Raw genomic sequence first — 14,454 nt, 5'->3', positions numbered from 1 at the left:
AGTTCTGGAGGCTGCAAAATCCAAGATCAAGGGGCCAGAAGATTTGGTGGCTGGTGACGGCCCATTTCCTGGTTCATAGACAGCATCTTCTCACTGCATCCTTACATGGTGGAAGGAAAAAGGGAGCTCTCTCAAGCCTCTTTTCTGTGGGCACTAACCTGATTCATGAGGGCTCTGACCTCATGACCTAATCACCTTCCAGAGGCCTGACCTCCAAATATTATCATACTGGGCATTAGGACTTCATATATAAATTCTGGAGGGACACAAACATTCAATCTACAGGATAGGGTCTCAGAAAAAAGTTCTGAACCTCACTGGGTTCCCCCTGCCACCTGCCATTGTGGCACTCTGCTGCTAGCCATGTTAGCACACCTTCGGATGACTCTCAAGTGAAATGTCCCTCTAGGATGCCCCAGTTTTCTCTGTGTAGTGCCCCTTCTACACCCTTCGCTCCCACCTACTGATCTGTGAAACTTGGTTTGCTCATTGGATATCATGTTTCTAGGCAGCCCTGCAAGTTTTGACAATCCATTGCCACTCTCTCCTCTCTATCCCACGATCCTCACATTCTCAACCAGTCCACATGTCCCTATGCTAGTTGCCCTTTCCAAAGTTAACATTTCCAAATGGCAAGATAAGTTCAGAGTTATTAAAAAAAAAATACATGCACTTGAAACATACCATGAAAATGTTGGGCTTTCTTTCTCTCTTTCTTTTTCTCTTTCTTCTTTCTTTCTTTTTCTTTTCTTTTTCTTTCTTTCTTTCTTTCTTTTTCTTTTCTTTTCTTTCTTTCTCTTTCTTTTCTTTCTTTCTCTTTCTTTTCTTTCTTTCTTCTTAAATCTCATCCTTATCCTCCCTGCAGATGTAGTGAGCTCAAGCAGGCTACTATTTATTGTTTTTCCCAGGGAAGCCAATTTCATTCAGTTCCCACTGTTTCATAACACAAGAGCTCAACTTACACACTTACAAACAGAGGGATGGGTGCTCAGTTTTGTTTTCTTCTTCCCCCAAGAAAATGCCTCAATCTCAATTTCAGGCTTAAACAGACTTAACCACCATAAGCTTTATAAGCTCTGGCATGCCATAAATAGTCCTTTTCATCAGAATCTGCAAATCACAATTCTACTGTAAAAACCACAGCTACTCAGATAGCTGCCCACAGCACTGAGCATGGTGCCTTGCATTTAGTGGCATTTAATAAAGATTTGTTGATGGACTGATTGACCCAGGTCTTCCATATCAGGTGTAGCCTGAGTTTCTTAGATATTTTTCAGGGGATTTAAAGTAAGATTTTTTTTTTGAGATGGAGTCTTGCTCCTGTTGCCCAGGCTGGAGTGCAATGGCATGATCTCCGCTCACTGCAACCTCTGCCTCCCAGGTTCAAGCGATTCTCCTGCCTCAGCATCCTGAGTAGCTGGGACTACAGGCATGCACCACGACACCCAGCTAATTTTTGTATTTTTAGTAGAGACAGGGTTTCACCATGTTGGCCAGGATGGTCTCAATCTCTTGACCTCATGATGCAACCGCCTCAGCCTCCCAAAGTGCTGAGATTATAGGCAAGAGCCACCGCGCCTGGCCTAAAGTAAGATTTAAAACCAACTCTTTATGCACCAACCTCTCAATTCTCATAATCCTTGAGCCCAGAATCTTAGAACCTATTTATAATGCATGAGTTTCAAAGCCCCTGTGGGGACCAGAGGGCAAAAGGAAAGGAAACGCAATCTAGTAAAAGCCTCTACACTATCTGGACCATGGCACAGTGATACGTGGTGTCCTCATAACTGCCTGGAGGAACTAAGAAAGTCTGAGGGGCCCTCTGGATCTTAAGAAAAAAGCAAACCAGGAATTTCATTATGACAGTTGAAGGTTTTGGAGTCAAAAATCCTGATTTGCCATGTACCAGCCCTGTGGCCTTATGCAGGTTACTTAGCTTCTCTGGACCTGTGGTTTATTCACCCAAACCAAGTTGTAGAATATCTGTCAGGATGGGCCGGGCGCGGTGGCTCACGCTTGTAATCCCAGCACTTTGGGAGGCTGAGGCGGGCAGATCACGAGGTCAACAGATCGAGACCACGGTGAAACCCCGTCTCTACTAAAAATACAAAAAAATTAGCCGGGCGTGGTGGCGGGTGCCTGTAGTCCCAGCTACTCGGGAGGCTGAGGCAGGAGAATGGCAGGAACCCAGGAGGCGGAGCTTGCAGTGAGCTGAGATTGCGCCACTGCACTCCAGCCTGGGCAACAGAGTGAGACTCCATCCCAAAAAAAAAAAAAAAAAAAAAAAAAAAAAGAATATCTGTCAGGATGAAAGGCAGAAACATGTTAAGCCCTTTAGACAGTACCTGGCATGTAGAAAGCATCAATAGTGTTTTAGGCCGAGCATGGTGGCTCACACCTGTAATCCTAGCACTTTGGGAGGCTGAGGTGGGCGGATTGCCTGAGCTCAGGAGTTCGACACCAGCATGGGCAACACGGTGAAAGCTCATCTCTACTAAAATACAAAATAAATTAGCCGGGTGTGGCAGCATGTGCCTGTAGTCCCAGCTACTTGGGAGGCTGAGGCAGGAGAATTGCTTGAACCTGGGAAGCAGAGGTTGTAGTGAGCCGAGATCACGCCACTGCACTCCAGCCTGGGTGACAGAGTGAGACTGAGACTCAGTCTCTAAAATAAATAAAAAATAAAAATAAAAAAATAGTGTTTTAAACAATTAGCTTAGCAATACAGTGAAGGAAAGTGTACTGTACTTTTAACTTTATGAAAATTGGAAGTCCATGCATACCAATTACAGTAACTCAGCTACCCAGAATATTCAATTAATCAGAACATCCTACTCTCCCAACATGCCAAGTAGATTGAAGCTCACAGTACAAATGAAAGCACTGAAAGGAGAAGAAACAAAGTGGAGATCTGTAATTAGTGGATTTAATCAGGATTATAAAACACCAGCACTGCTAAAATAAAATCATATGATAAATTTTTTAAATGAAATTATGTCTTTGGGAACAGGTATCCCATAGGAGATATTCCAAAATTGCAAGAGGGAGGAGAGGAAGCTGAATTGCTACATGCTTATTTTAGTCATCAGACTTTAGTACGAAAAACGAAGGGGGAGGGGTAAACAAATACAACTAAGAAAGTAATTAAGGCCTTGGAAACAGCTGTTGATAAAAACACAGGTAAGGGAGTTTTTAGAAAAATTATGTGTAACAAATCAGCAGGTGGAATGAAATGGATCCCTAGGCAGTGAAGAAACTTGTTTAAAAAAAAACTTGCTGAATCATGAACAAATCACAAAAGTATACTAATAACAGGAAATTTTGCATTAAGTCTTACAGGGAGCTTGGGAGAGGGAGGCATTTTGGGCAGCTCAGTTGCTTCCAGGTAAACAGAAACAGCGAGATGACAAAGGTAGCAGTGCAGGGAGCGTCCCTTGCTCGACCCCCCTCGGTGGTTGGACATAATATTTAGAGGATGGATTATGGTCAGAATTAGAATGACCTAGACTATAAAAAGAATCAAGACTGGGCATGGTGGCTCACGCCTGTACCTAGCACTTTGGGAGGCCGAGGCGGGCAGATCACTTGAGGTCAGGAGTTTGAGACCAGCCTGGCCAACATGGTGAAACCCCATCTCTACTAAAAATACAGAAATTGGCCAGGCGTGGTGGCAGGCGCCTGTAATCCCAGCTACTCAGGAGGCTGAGGCAGGAGAACTGCTTGAACCTGGGAGGCGGAGGTTACAGTGAGCCAGGATCGTGCCACTGCACTCCAGCCTGGGCGACAGGGCGAGACTCCATCTCAACAAAAAAAAAAAAAGAAAGAAAAGAAAAGAAATCAATTCTACAAGTGTTCTTTGCGCTTTTCTTATGTCCGAGGCAACAAGCCAAGTGGGAGATACAAGGATGATCAAGACTGGTTCTGGATCTTAGGAAACACTGGGACCATGAAGACAACAGCTATAAACATAGTAACCCAGGGAAAAGGCCATCAATGCTGGGATAGAATTTGCCCTGAGAGTATGAAGAAAGGTTTCCTGTGGGAGGCAGCATTTGAGCTGACCTTGAAGGGATAGAAAAAAAGAATAGGAAAAGAGTTTCAGGCAGGAAAATGGCATTCATCCATCCAAGTATCCATCCAATTAACAAATAGTTATTGGGCACTTACTTTCTGTTAGACACTGTGCTAATAGCTGACAACAGACTTTCCAGTAAAAAGAGATAAAGTCCCTGCCTTTAGGGAGCTACATGGGAGGCAGATGTTAACCAAAGCGTCAAACCTTCAGATGTAACTTGCATGTAGCCAATGCCATGAGGGGCGCTCTGAGGTTCTATCCAAGGCTCTAACAGCAACATCTAGCCCAACAGAAAATTCAAAGTGGGCCCTTGGTGAGGATAGCAGAATGAGATCCGAAGGGTCAGTCAAAAACATCCACGCAGAAAGAGGAGACCGCAGCATTCCCAACATGGGGAGCAACATGCTTTAAGGCGAGAAACAAGTGTGAGAGTAAGGGTCTGAAACAGGTCCAGAGGCTGGTGTGTGGCAAGTGGGAAATAGTGCATGGAGAAACAGGGCCACAGGGGCAGGTGGGGTCTTTAGGGTCTTGGTGAGAAGCCACCATCATTTATTCTAAGAACAATGGATAGTATCAGAAACATTTTTATTGGTGCCCTTGTGTGGAGAGGAGATAGGAGGTGGCAAGGTGAGAGTTTTATCTTGGAAAGATGATCTAGCTGAAGTGTGGAGACTAGATGAGGGCCAGAGTGGATGAACCTGTCTGGCAGGAGATAGGGTGGAGGTCAGGACTGGGAGGACAGCAGGGGGAATGGGGAGAAATTATGCCAAGAGACATTTCGGGTAGGCCAACCAGACTAGAAGGTAGATTGGGGACTTTGGTAAGGAAAAGGGAAGAGTGAAGGATACTCCTGGCATTCAGGACCACACAGATGGTGGTGCCAATCCCTAGGTAAGGAAAGGAGCTATTATGGTAGAGAGAGATGCACTGTGCGAAGACAGATGTGTGAAAATCTGGCTAATATTTTGTCTCCCCCAGTAGACTACAAGTTCCTTGAGGGCAGGGACAGGGACTCTGTTTCTTTCTGCTCAAAATTGTGACCTCGGCAAGTAATACAATGTCTGACAAACAGCAAGTGCTCAGTAACTGCTTGTTAATTGAACGGATGTTGGATGAATGATTCTGATTTTGGACATGTAGAGTTTGAGGTGTTTTAAGGCATCCAAGAGGAGATATGAGGTAAAAAGCTAGATATATGAGCTGCAGCTCAGGAGAGAAGTCAGGATGGGAGGTACAGATGCATGATGGGCCAAGGACAGCAGAAAGAGGGAGAAGCTCAACAGGCTCTGGAATCAGCCTTGAAGAATTCTAGCATGTCAGATCCAGGAGTGGAGTGAAAGAGTGTAAAGAAGAAAGAGAAACAGCAGCCCAAGTCAGAGGGAGTGTTTCAAGAAGGAGAGAGTGGTCAACGGTGTCAATTGCAAGTAAGATGAGAGCTGAAGAATGTCCTTTGGGCTTAGCAACACTGAGGTCATCAGTGACCTTTGTGGGAGCTGTTTTTTATGGAGCGATGGGGTTGAAGCCAGACTGGAGGCGGTGAGGAGTGGGAGGTGATGAAATGCTGACAGGGAGTAGACGCAAGCCTTATGAGGAGAGAGGTGGGGCAGATGTTGAGTAAAGGCAGGAGTATGCCGGGCACATTTGAGCAATAAGAACAGGCTAGCGTGGCTAGAACAGAGAGGTTCTTACACATTTTTTCTGTCCCAACATCCCCTGATGGACAGACACTCCAGGTCATTAATGGACATCAGAGTATGAGAAGGAGTTGATTTCACTGGAGTGATGAGCTTGATTTTTGGAGATGTTCATTTTGCAGGGGGCTTGTGGAGCAGGCAAGGCTAGAGAGATGTCTGCAGGGTAGCTGGAAATACAGGTCTCGGGTGGCATCTGCAAACTATAGCCACAAGCCAAATACAGCCTGCCACCTGTTTTTGTATGGCCGGCCCACCAGCTAAGAATGGCTTTTACATTTTTAAATGGTTGGAAAAAATCAAAAGAAGAATAATACTTGGTGACATGTAAATTGTATATGAAATTTGAATTTCAGTGTCCATAAATAAAGTTTTATTGGAACACAGCCACACTCATTCATTTCCATATTGTCTATGGCTGCTTTTGCACTACTACAGCAGTTGAAGAGTTGGGACAGAAACCATTGGGCTGCACAGCCTAAAATATTTACTATCTGGCTCTGCACAGTAAAAGTTTGCCAATCCTTGGTCTAGGGCGTAGAAGAGCAACACCAGAGCAACTTCCTGTCGGTCTACATTTCAGAAAAGAATTAATTTAAAAGGACCAGACCACGCTGAGCATTAAGAAACACAGATGGCTGGCTGTTTGTGGGGTGTGAAGGGATTGGCAATGGCCTGATCCTTCTGGATCTGTGACGGATGTCTGCTATCCCTCAACGTGTCCCCCTCTTGTTGATGTCATGAGCAAGCCCCCCACAAGGCTTGGTGTAAAGGGTACATCTTCAAAGAAACATTTCCCTTCCTTAAGTGGGTTCTCTGCTGTCTTAAACAAACCTTCTTTCCCTTCTCCTTATGGCACTTGTCACCATGGTAATTAAATAATTATTTGTAGAATTCTTGGTTTAATGCCTGTCTCGCCCACTGGACTGAGAAGCACTACGGTAATGACTTAAGACAGCAGACTCTGAAAACGGGCTGCTTGATTCCATCCTGGCTCTGGTTACACTGGCTGGGTAACTTACCCTCTCCTGGTCTCAGTTTCCTCATCAGTAAAATGTAGACAGTGAGATTCTGTACCTTTCGGGGTTGTGAGGATTAAATGAGATAATAGAGGCAAAGTGCTCAGGGTGGTTCCTGCGATAGACTAAGTGCTCAGTAAGTGTGTCACCATCAGCAGCCATTTGGATGGGAGGAGCATGGGAAAAGAGTGGGAGAAAACAAGGATGAAACCTGCCTTCCATGGCAGCTGGCAGATGGTGATGCCATTTCCCGAGTCAGGGAACATGAGAAGTGGAGTGGGCTTGGGGGACTTGCCACGTCCAAGGTGCCTGGAGAGACCCAAGTGTCAATGCAAGGTAGACAGGTGGGAATGGAGCTCAGAGGGTTGTTGGGTGCAGTAGAGGATTTTAGGTGTGTGAATATGGCTTGAAATCACTGAGGGGGAAACATAAGATTGTTGGGCTGTGTTTTTGGCGTAGGTAAAAATGCTCTAGCATTTGTCATAAGTGCTGTGTGATTATATGTCCACACCTTAATGAACATAAGCTATTATGATGTTATGTTCCTTGGGAACTGGGACTAGCTTGTCCTGTTGACTGTTGGATCCTCAGTACCAGTACTTCAGGCACAGCAGCCAGCATATAATAGATGCTCAATAAATATTTATCAAAGAATAAGTAAAGGAATGAAGGAAAAGAGAGACACTACATATTAACTTGATAACCAGGTTGGAGGTTACTGCAAATGTTGTGACCCACCCTGGACCATCATCAGCAATCCCCACACATGACGACAGCTTCCTACTTCAAACACCTGTGTCTTACTGCTTGAGGAATCCCCTGGTGACAGGAGCAGGCTGACCCATGCCTGGGACAAACTGGAAGTGCTGGGGAGTTAACATCTCTGAAGGAGCAAATCTCACCCACTAAGGGATGGCCCTTGGTGGAAAATAGCCAGTGCTCTCAGCCCTCAGTTGGATGTTCTGTGAGCCATGTTCTTGCCAAGGAATTGGCTCACATGTGTCCCCACTGGATCCATGATCACCACACAGCAGCCAGAATTCAGGATCACAGGAGGGTGAAACCTATGGTGAAGTAGTCAAAGGGACTCCTAAACATCTGAACCACAGGTCCTCAAAACAAGATGAAAATGAGAAAATCAGCATTTGGGGCTTCTGCTAGGACCATAGTCATCTGACCCTTCATGTCTGGACCCCACAGCTTCCTGGAAGCAGGCTGTCAGCTGACCAAGCACTGATGAAGGTGTGGGACAGCTCTATAACGAAGGACCTGGTCATTATGAACAAATGATGTCAGAGTCAGTCTCCTTATCTGGCCAAAAGGAGGTAACTACCTATCTGCTTGCCTCAGAGGTCAAAAGGGAGTAGAAGAGACTGTGCTTTTTAAGGTCAGAGATCTGAACACACAGCGGGGAGAATGTTACCAAAGCATCCTTGGGTTCAATTTCCCCAAAAGCCTGCCAGTGGACAAATCCAAGTTGCTTCCTGGGTTTGCCACTTCCCCTGCCTCACCTTTCCCACCTGAGAAGCACTGAGGAAGTGGAGACTGCACAGGTACCACTGTTAACCCTGCCCTCACCAAGAATCTTCTTTCTTGTGTAGTTTTACGACTGAAGGGAACAAAACCATAAAAGGAAGGAGCCAGTAAATGTGCACATATCCTGCATCAGCAGTTGGCCCTTTTCACATTCCTCTTTTGACCTTCCTAACAACACTAAGAAGTAAAACATCCCTGCTTCAGGTGAGGAATCTGGGGTCCAAGGAGATTAAATAACTTGTCCAAGATCACACAGGTAATAAGTGGCAGAGTGGGGATTTGAAAACAGGAATTTCTGTGTGGCTCCCAAGCCCATGGGCTTTCTACTGTATCACATCCAGTTCTGCCTGGAAAATCCTCTCCAGTGATGTCATAAAATGTTACTGGGCCTCAACCCAGAAGACTCCAGCCAGTATCTTAAGAACATATGAATTTTCTTTTCTTTTCTTTTCTTTTTTTTTTTTTTTTTTGATACGGAGTTTTGCTCTTGTTGCCCAGACTGGAGTGCAATGGTGTGATCTCGTCTCACCACAACCTCCGCCTCCCGGGTTCAAGCGATTCTCCTGCCTCAGCCTCCTGAGTAGCTGGAATTACAGGCATTTGCCACCACGCCCAGCTAATTTTTATATTTTTAGTAGAGACAGGGTTTTTCCATGTTGGCCAGGCTGGTCTCCAACTCCTGACCTCAAGTGATCTGCCTGAATCAGATTCCCAAAGTGCTGGGATTACAGGTGTGAGCCACGGCGCCCGGCCAGAACATATGAATTTTCTCTGTCAGTTAAATACAAATAGTCTAACCCAGCTCTTGTGATTCCTTCCTTGATTCAGCCCAACTTCTCCCTACCCTAACTCTGAACATACTCTCACTGTTTCTAGAGGGGCAACTGGGAAGCCCAGACATTCAGATCATTCAGCCCACAGGGAGGTGAAACCAGGGTGAGGAGGGGAAAATGAAACTTGCAAAGATGCAGACAGAATAGGATGCAGCCATGGAAACCACAAGGGGAGGCATGGCCTGTTTGGTTCCTTTCCTAATCACACAGAAATATATGTGTGTCAACATTATCTTTCACTGAAGACACTAGAAATTGTCAGTGCCGGTGCCTGGTACATTACAGGCATTCAAATTATGTAATGAATGAATCAACATGCTCATCCTTCCTTCCTTCTCCCTGTTCAACTTTTGAGCTATGAAGTCTTCCTGGGTTTGGTAATCATCTCCCACATCCTTTGCCCCTCTCTTTCTCTACCCGTTGTATTTCACTCATGTTAGCATATTGGCCCAGCTGACCCTGGGCTTTCTGTTGGATTGCTGAGCCATTCATGACCTGTAGTTAGAATAAATTCAGAGACCACACAATCACCAGTTACTCCTGAGGACAGACAACCACACGGCAGTGACTGGAGTCGCCATACACTTGGCCCTCTGTGCACCAGTTATGATGGTTTCTAGACACAATGATTAAGTCTTTGGCCTTGGAGCTGACAGAGAAGACCTTATAGGTATGACAGTCTATTTCCAAAGGAAGAGGTCCAGTCTCTCCAGGGCTTTGGTTCTTAAAAAAAAATCCTGTCCCAATGTCATGTTCTGTCCTAGAACATCAGCAAAACATCAGAGGTGGGAAGACCCATAAGACTTCTCTAATTCTGTTTTGTGCTCAGTGCATAGTTTAAAAAAGGACAAGTAGAGAAGTTTGTAAAGTGGCTCCTAGAATTCTGCTTCTGGCCATGATGGAACCACTGGTATCAACTGGTTCTGCTATTACAAATGTTTATGATGCTAAACAAAATGTATGAAACAACTATTAGTGCTTTCAGATATTGTCAACACACATCACAGGTTTGTGATGCTTGTGAAAATATAAACAATTGAGGTGAGACCCTGGATTTCTGCCTATAACCCAGAACACAGGAGAAACCCAATCAGATAGGAACCTTCCTGAGATGAACAGACAAGGATCAAAGTTAAGAGAGGTTGAGGTGGCTGCAATTTGAGGGACACGGTACCAAAGAAGAAGTAGCTACAAGGAGAAAGAGCTCCAGACATCCTCGTTGGGTGCCCTAGAGTATTTGTCTAAATATTAAGCAGCATATTTGTGGGATAGGGCTCCAAAAGATCACACAGATAACAATTATCAGAAAAAGAACAATTCCCAGTAAGCTGTAAAGTGAACAACTATGAGAATTTACACGTGGTCCAGGGTGTGGTGGCCCATGCCTGCAATCCCAGTGACTCTAGAGGCTGAGGTGGGAAGATCAATAACTTAACATTCACAATGTTCTGCATGAAAAGAACCAGGAAAATGTAAGCTCTAACAGAAAAATCAGTCTTTGCAAGCAGATCAGAAATGACAGAGATGTTGGAATTGGCAGATAAGGAATTGAAAACAGCTATAATAGTTTCAAGGAACTAAAGGAAAACATGAACCAAATGAGAAGAGAAATGGAAACTACTTTTAAAAATCCAAATAGAACTTCTAGAGCTCAAAATACAGTATCTGCAATAAAAAATTAATTGGATAGGACTAAGATCAGATTAGATGGTGCAGAAGAAAAGATCAGTGAACTTGAAGACAGGGCAGTAAAAACTATTCAGTCTGACACACATAGGGGAGAAAAGGCTGAATAAACAAAGAAAGACTAAGAGGACACGGCTGTATTAGTCACAGTTAGTAGAGTCACCCATCTCTACTAAAAATACAAAATTAGCTGGGCATGGTGGCAAATGCCTATAATCCCAGCTACTCAGGAGGCTGAGGCAGGGGAATCGCTTGAACCCGGGAGGTGGAGGTTGCGGTGACCAGTGAGCTGACATCGCGCCATTGCACTCCAGCCTGGGCAACAAGAGCGAAATTCCGTCTCAAAAACACCAAAAAACAAAAAACAGAACAAACAAACAAAAAAGAGTAGCTATCTGCAGATGCAAGCAAGACCTCACTCCAAACCCTCAAGGCCTCCTTTGTGATTCGTCTATAGGGACCTGCCAAGGCTCCAGACAGCATCCCTATCTGCCACTGACACCTCAAGCACCATTGAATCTGCTGGATCATGTGGCCCAAGGAGCAGAGCAGCTTGTGCAGCAGCCTGGATCTGTTGCAGAGCCTTCCCCTGTTCTGGGCCGCAATCAAAACTAGCAGCTTTTTAGTCATCTGATCAATGGGCCAGAGTAGCACATCCAAATGAAGAATGTGTTGCCTCCACAATCCAAATAGGCCCACTAGGTGTTGTGCCTATTTCCTGGTTGTAGGTGGGGCCAGACACAACAACTTATCCTTCACCTTAGAAGGGCTATCCTGACAGCCCCACATCACTATACCCCCAGAATTTCACTGAAGTAGAAGGCACCTGAGTTTTAGTTGGATTTATTTCCCACCCTCTGAGATGCAAATATTTTACCAATAAGTCCACAGTGGTTGCTACTTCTCATTCACTAGGTCTAGTCAGCAAAATGTCATCAGTGTAATGGACCAGTGTGATAGCTTGTGGAAGGTAAAAACAATCAAGATCCCTGGGAGCTAGATTATGACATACAGCTGGAGAGTTGATATACCCATGAGGTAGGACAGTGAAGGTATATTACTAATCTTGCCAGCTGAGGGCAAACTGCTTCTGGTGGGCCTTATGGACAGGTACGGAGAAAAAGGCATCTGCTAGATTAATAGTTGCATACCAGGTACCAGGAGATGTGTTAATTTGCTTAAGTAAGGAAACTACATCTGGTACAGCAGCTGCAATTGGAATCACCACTTTATTAGGCTTACAATAATCCACTGTCATTCTCCAAGATCCATCTGTCTTCTGCACAGGCCAAATAGCAGAATTGAATGGGGATGTGATGAGAATCACCACCCCTGCATCTTTCAAGTCCTTGATGGTGGCACTAATCTCTGTAATCCCTCCAAGGATGTGATATTGTTTTTGATTTACTACTTTCCTAGGTAGAGGCAGCTCTAATGGCTTCCATTTGGCTTTTCCCACCATAATATCCTTCACTCCCACAGGTTAGGGGACCAATGTGGAAATTCTGCCAGCTATGTCTATTCCAATTATGCCTATTCCAATTATGCATTCTGGAACTGGGGAAATACCTATAGGATAGGTCTAGGGACCTACTGGACCCACTGTAAATTGGAACAGAGCTAAAACTCCATTAATTAACCTAGCCCACATAATCCCCCACTCTAACTGGAGGGCCACAGTGACATTTTGTGTCTCATTTTAAAAATTCCTTTAAGTGTTCATTGTCTAAAGCAAAGATAATAACAATGTATTGTGGGATTTATAACATATGTAGAAATTAAATATGTAACAATAATAGCACACAGCATGGGAGGAGAAATGGAAGTATACTGTTTTAAGGGTCTTATATGTAAAGTAGCATAGTTTTTGGAGAGATACTTTGGTAGTTAAAGACACATATTGCAATCCCTAGAACAAACACACACACAGAAAAAGAAGAAATAAAATGAAATAATAGTAATATAAACAATAAAATATATTAATAATAAAATGAAAAATAGTAAAATAAAATGGAATATAAAAAACATTAAATTATTATCATTCAGGAAAAGACAGGAAAAGAACAAAAAATAAATGAAACAAACAGCAAGTTAGTAGACTTAAAGCCAACCATTTCAATAATTGCATTACCTGTAAATGGACTAAATGAAGAAATTATAATGCAGAAATTGTCAAACTGGACAAAAAAGTAAGACCCAGCTATATTCCTCAAGAAATTAACATTATATATACAAACATAGTTTAAAAGTAAAACTACAGAGAAATGATACACCATACACACACTATAGGTGGAAGAGCAATATTCATTTCAAAATAGACTTCAAGGCAAGGAATATTATCAGAGATAAAGGGAGAAATTTATTTATTTATTTATTTATTTATTTATTTATTTTTTTTTTTTTTTTTTTTTTTTTTTGAGATGGAGTCTGACTCTGTCAACCAGGCTGGAGTACAATGGTGCGATCTTGGCTCACTGCAACCTCTGCCTCCTGGGTTCAAGCGATTCTCCTGCCTCAGCCTCCTGAGTACTTGGGATTACAGGCGCATGCCAACATGCCTGGCTAATTTTTGTATTTTTAGTAGAGATAGGGTTTCACCATGTTGGTCAGGCTGGTCTCGAACTCCTGAGCTCATGATCCACCTGCCTCAGCCTCCCAAAGTGTTGGGATTACAGGCATGAGCCACCGCACCAGACCAACATTTCATAATGATAAATAAGTCAAGGCAAAAAGATAGAACAAACATAAATAGGTATTGGCCTAATAACAGAGCTTTAAAATACATGAAACACAAATTGACATGAATGAAAGGGTAAATAGATAAATTTAAATTATAGTTGAAGTTTTGCAAAACTCTTTTTGCAATAATTCATAGGACAAGCAGACAGAAAATTAATAAAAATATAGAAGGCTTGAACATCAATGTCAACCAACCTGACTTAAACAATATTCACTTGCCAGGTACAAAATACATATTCTTTTTTTAAAATTGATACATAACAGATCTACATATTTTCATGGTACATGTGGTAATGTGTTACATCCATATAATATATAAAGATAAACTCAGGATAATTGGGATATACACCAACTTCAATGTTTATTTTTCTTTATGCTAGGAATGTTCTAATTATTCTTTTAGCTATTTTGAAATGTACAAGAGATTATTATTCTTTTCAAGTGCACATGGGACATTCAGCAAATAGGCCATATGCTGAACTAAATGTAAAAAACAAAATTATAAAGTTTCTTAGGAGAAAAATTTCACAATCTTGGGGCAGATAAAGATTTCTTAGACAGGACAGAAAATATACTAACCATAAAGAAAAAAATCGATTAAAATTGATAAATTGGATTTCATCAAAATTTAAAACTTCTTGTCTTCAAAAGACAAGTGAAAAGACAATAAGAAAGTGAAAAGACAATCCACAGTCCAGAAGAAAATACTCATACATATGTCTAGTAGGACTTGTATACAAATATAAAAAGAACTCATAATACAGTAATTTAAAAGACAAATTAAAAATTTTAGAAGGGAGGATGGAGCCAAGATGGCCAAATAGGAACAGCTCCAGTCTACAGCTCCCAGCGTGAGCAATGCAGAAGACAGGTGA

This window comes from Symphalangus syndactylus, chromosome 11, assembly GCF_028878055.3.
Source record: "Symphalangus syndactylus isolate Jambi chromosome 11, NHGRI_mSymSyn1-v2.1_pri, whole genome shotgun sequence".
Classification (NCBI taxonomy): domain Eukaryota; kingdom Metazoa; phylum Chordata; class Mammalia; order Primates; family Hylobatidae; genus Symphalangus; species Symphalangus syndactylus.
This window is presented reverse-complemented; position numbering follows the sequence as displayed.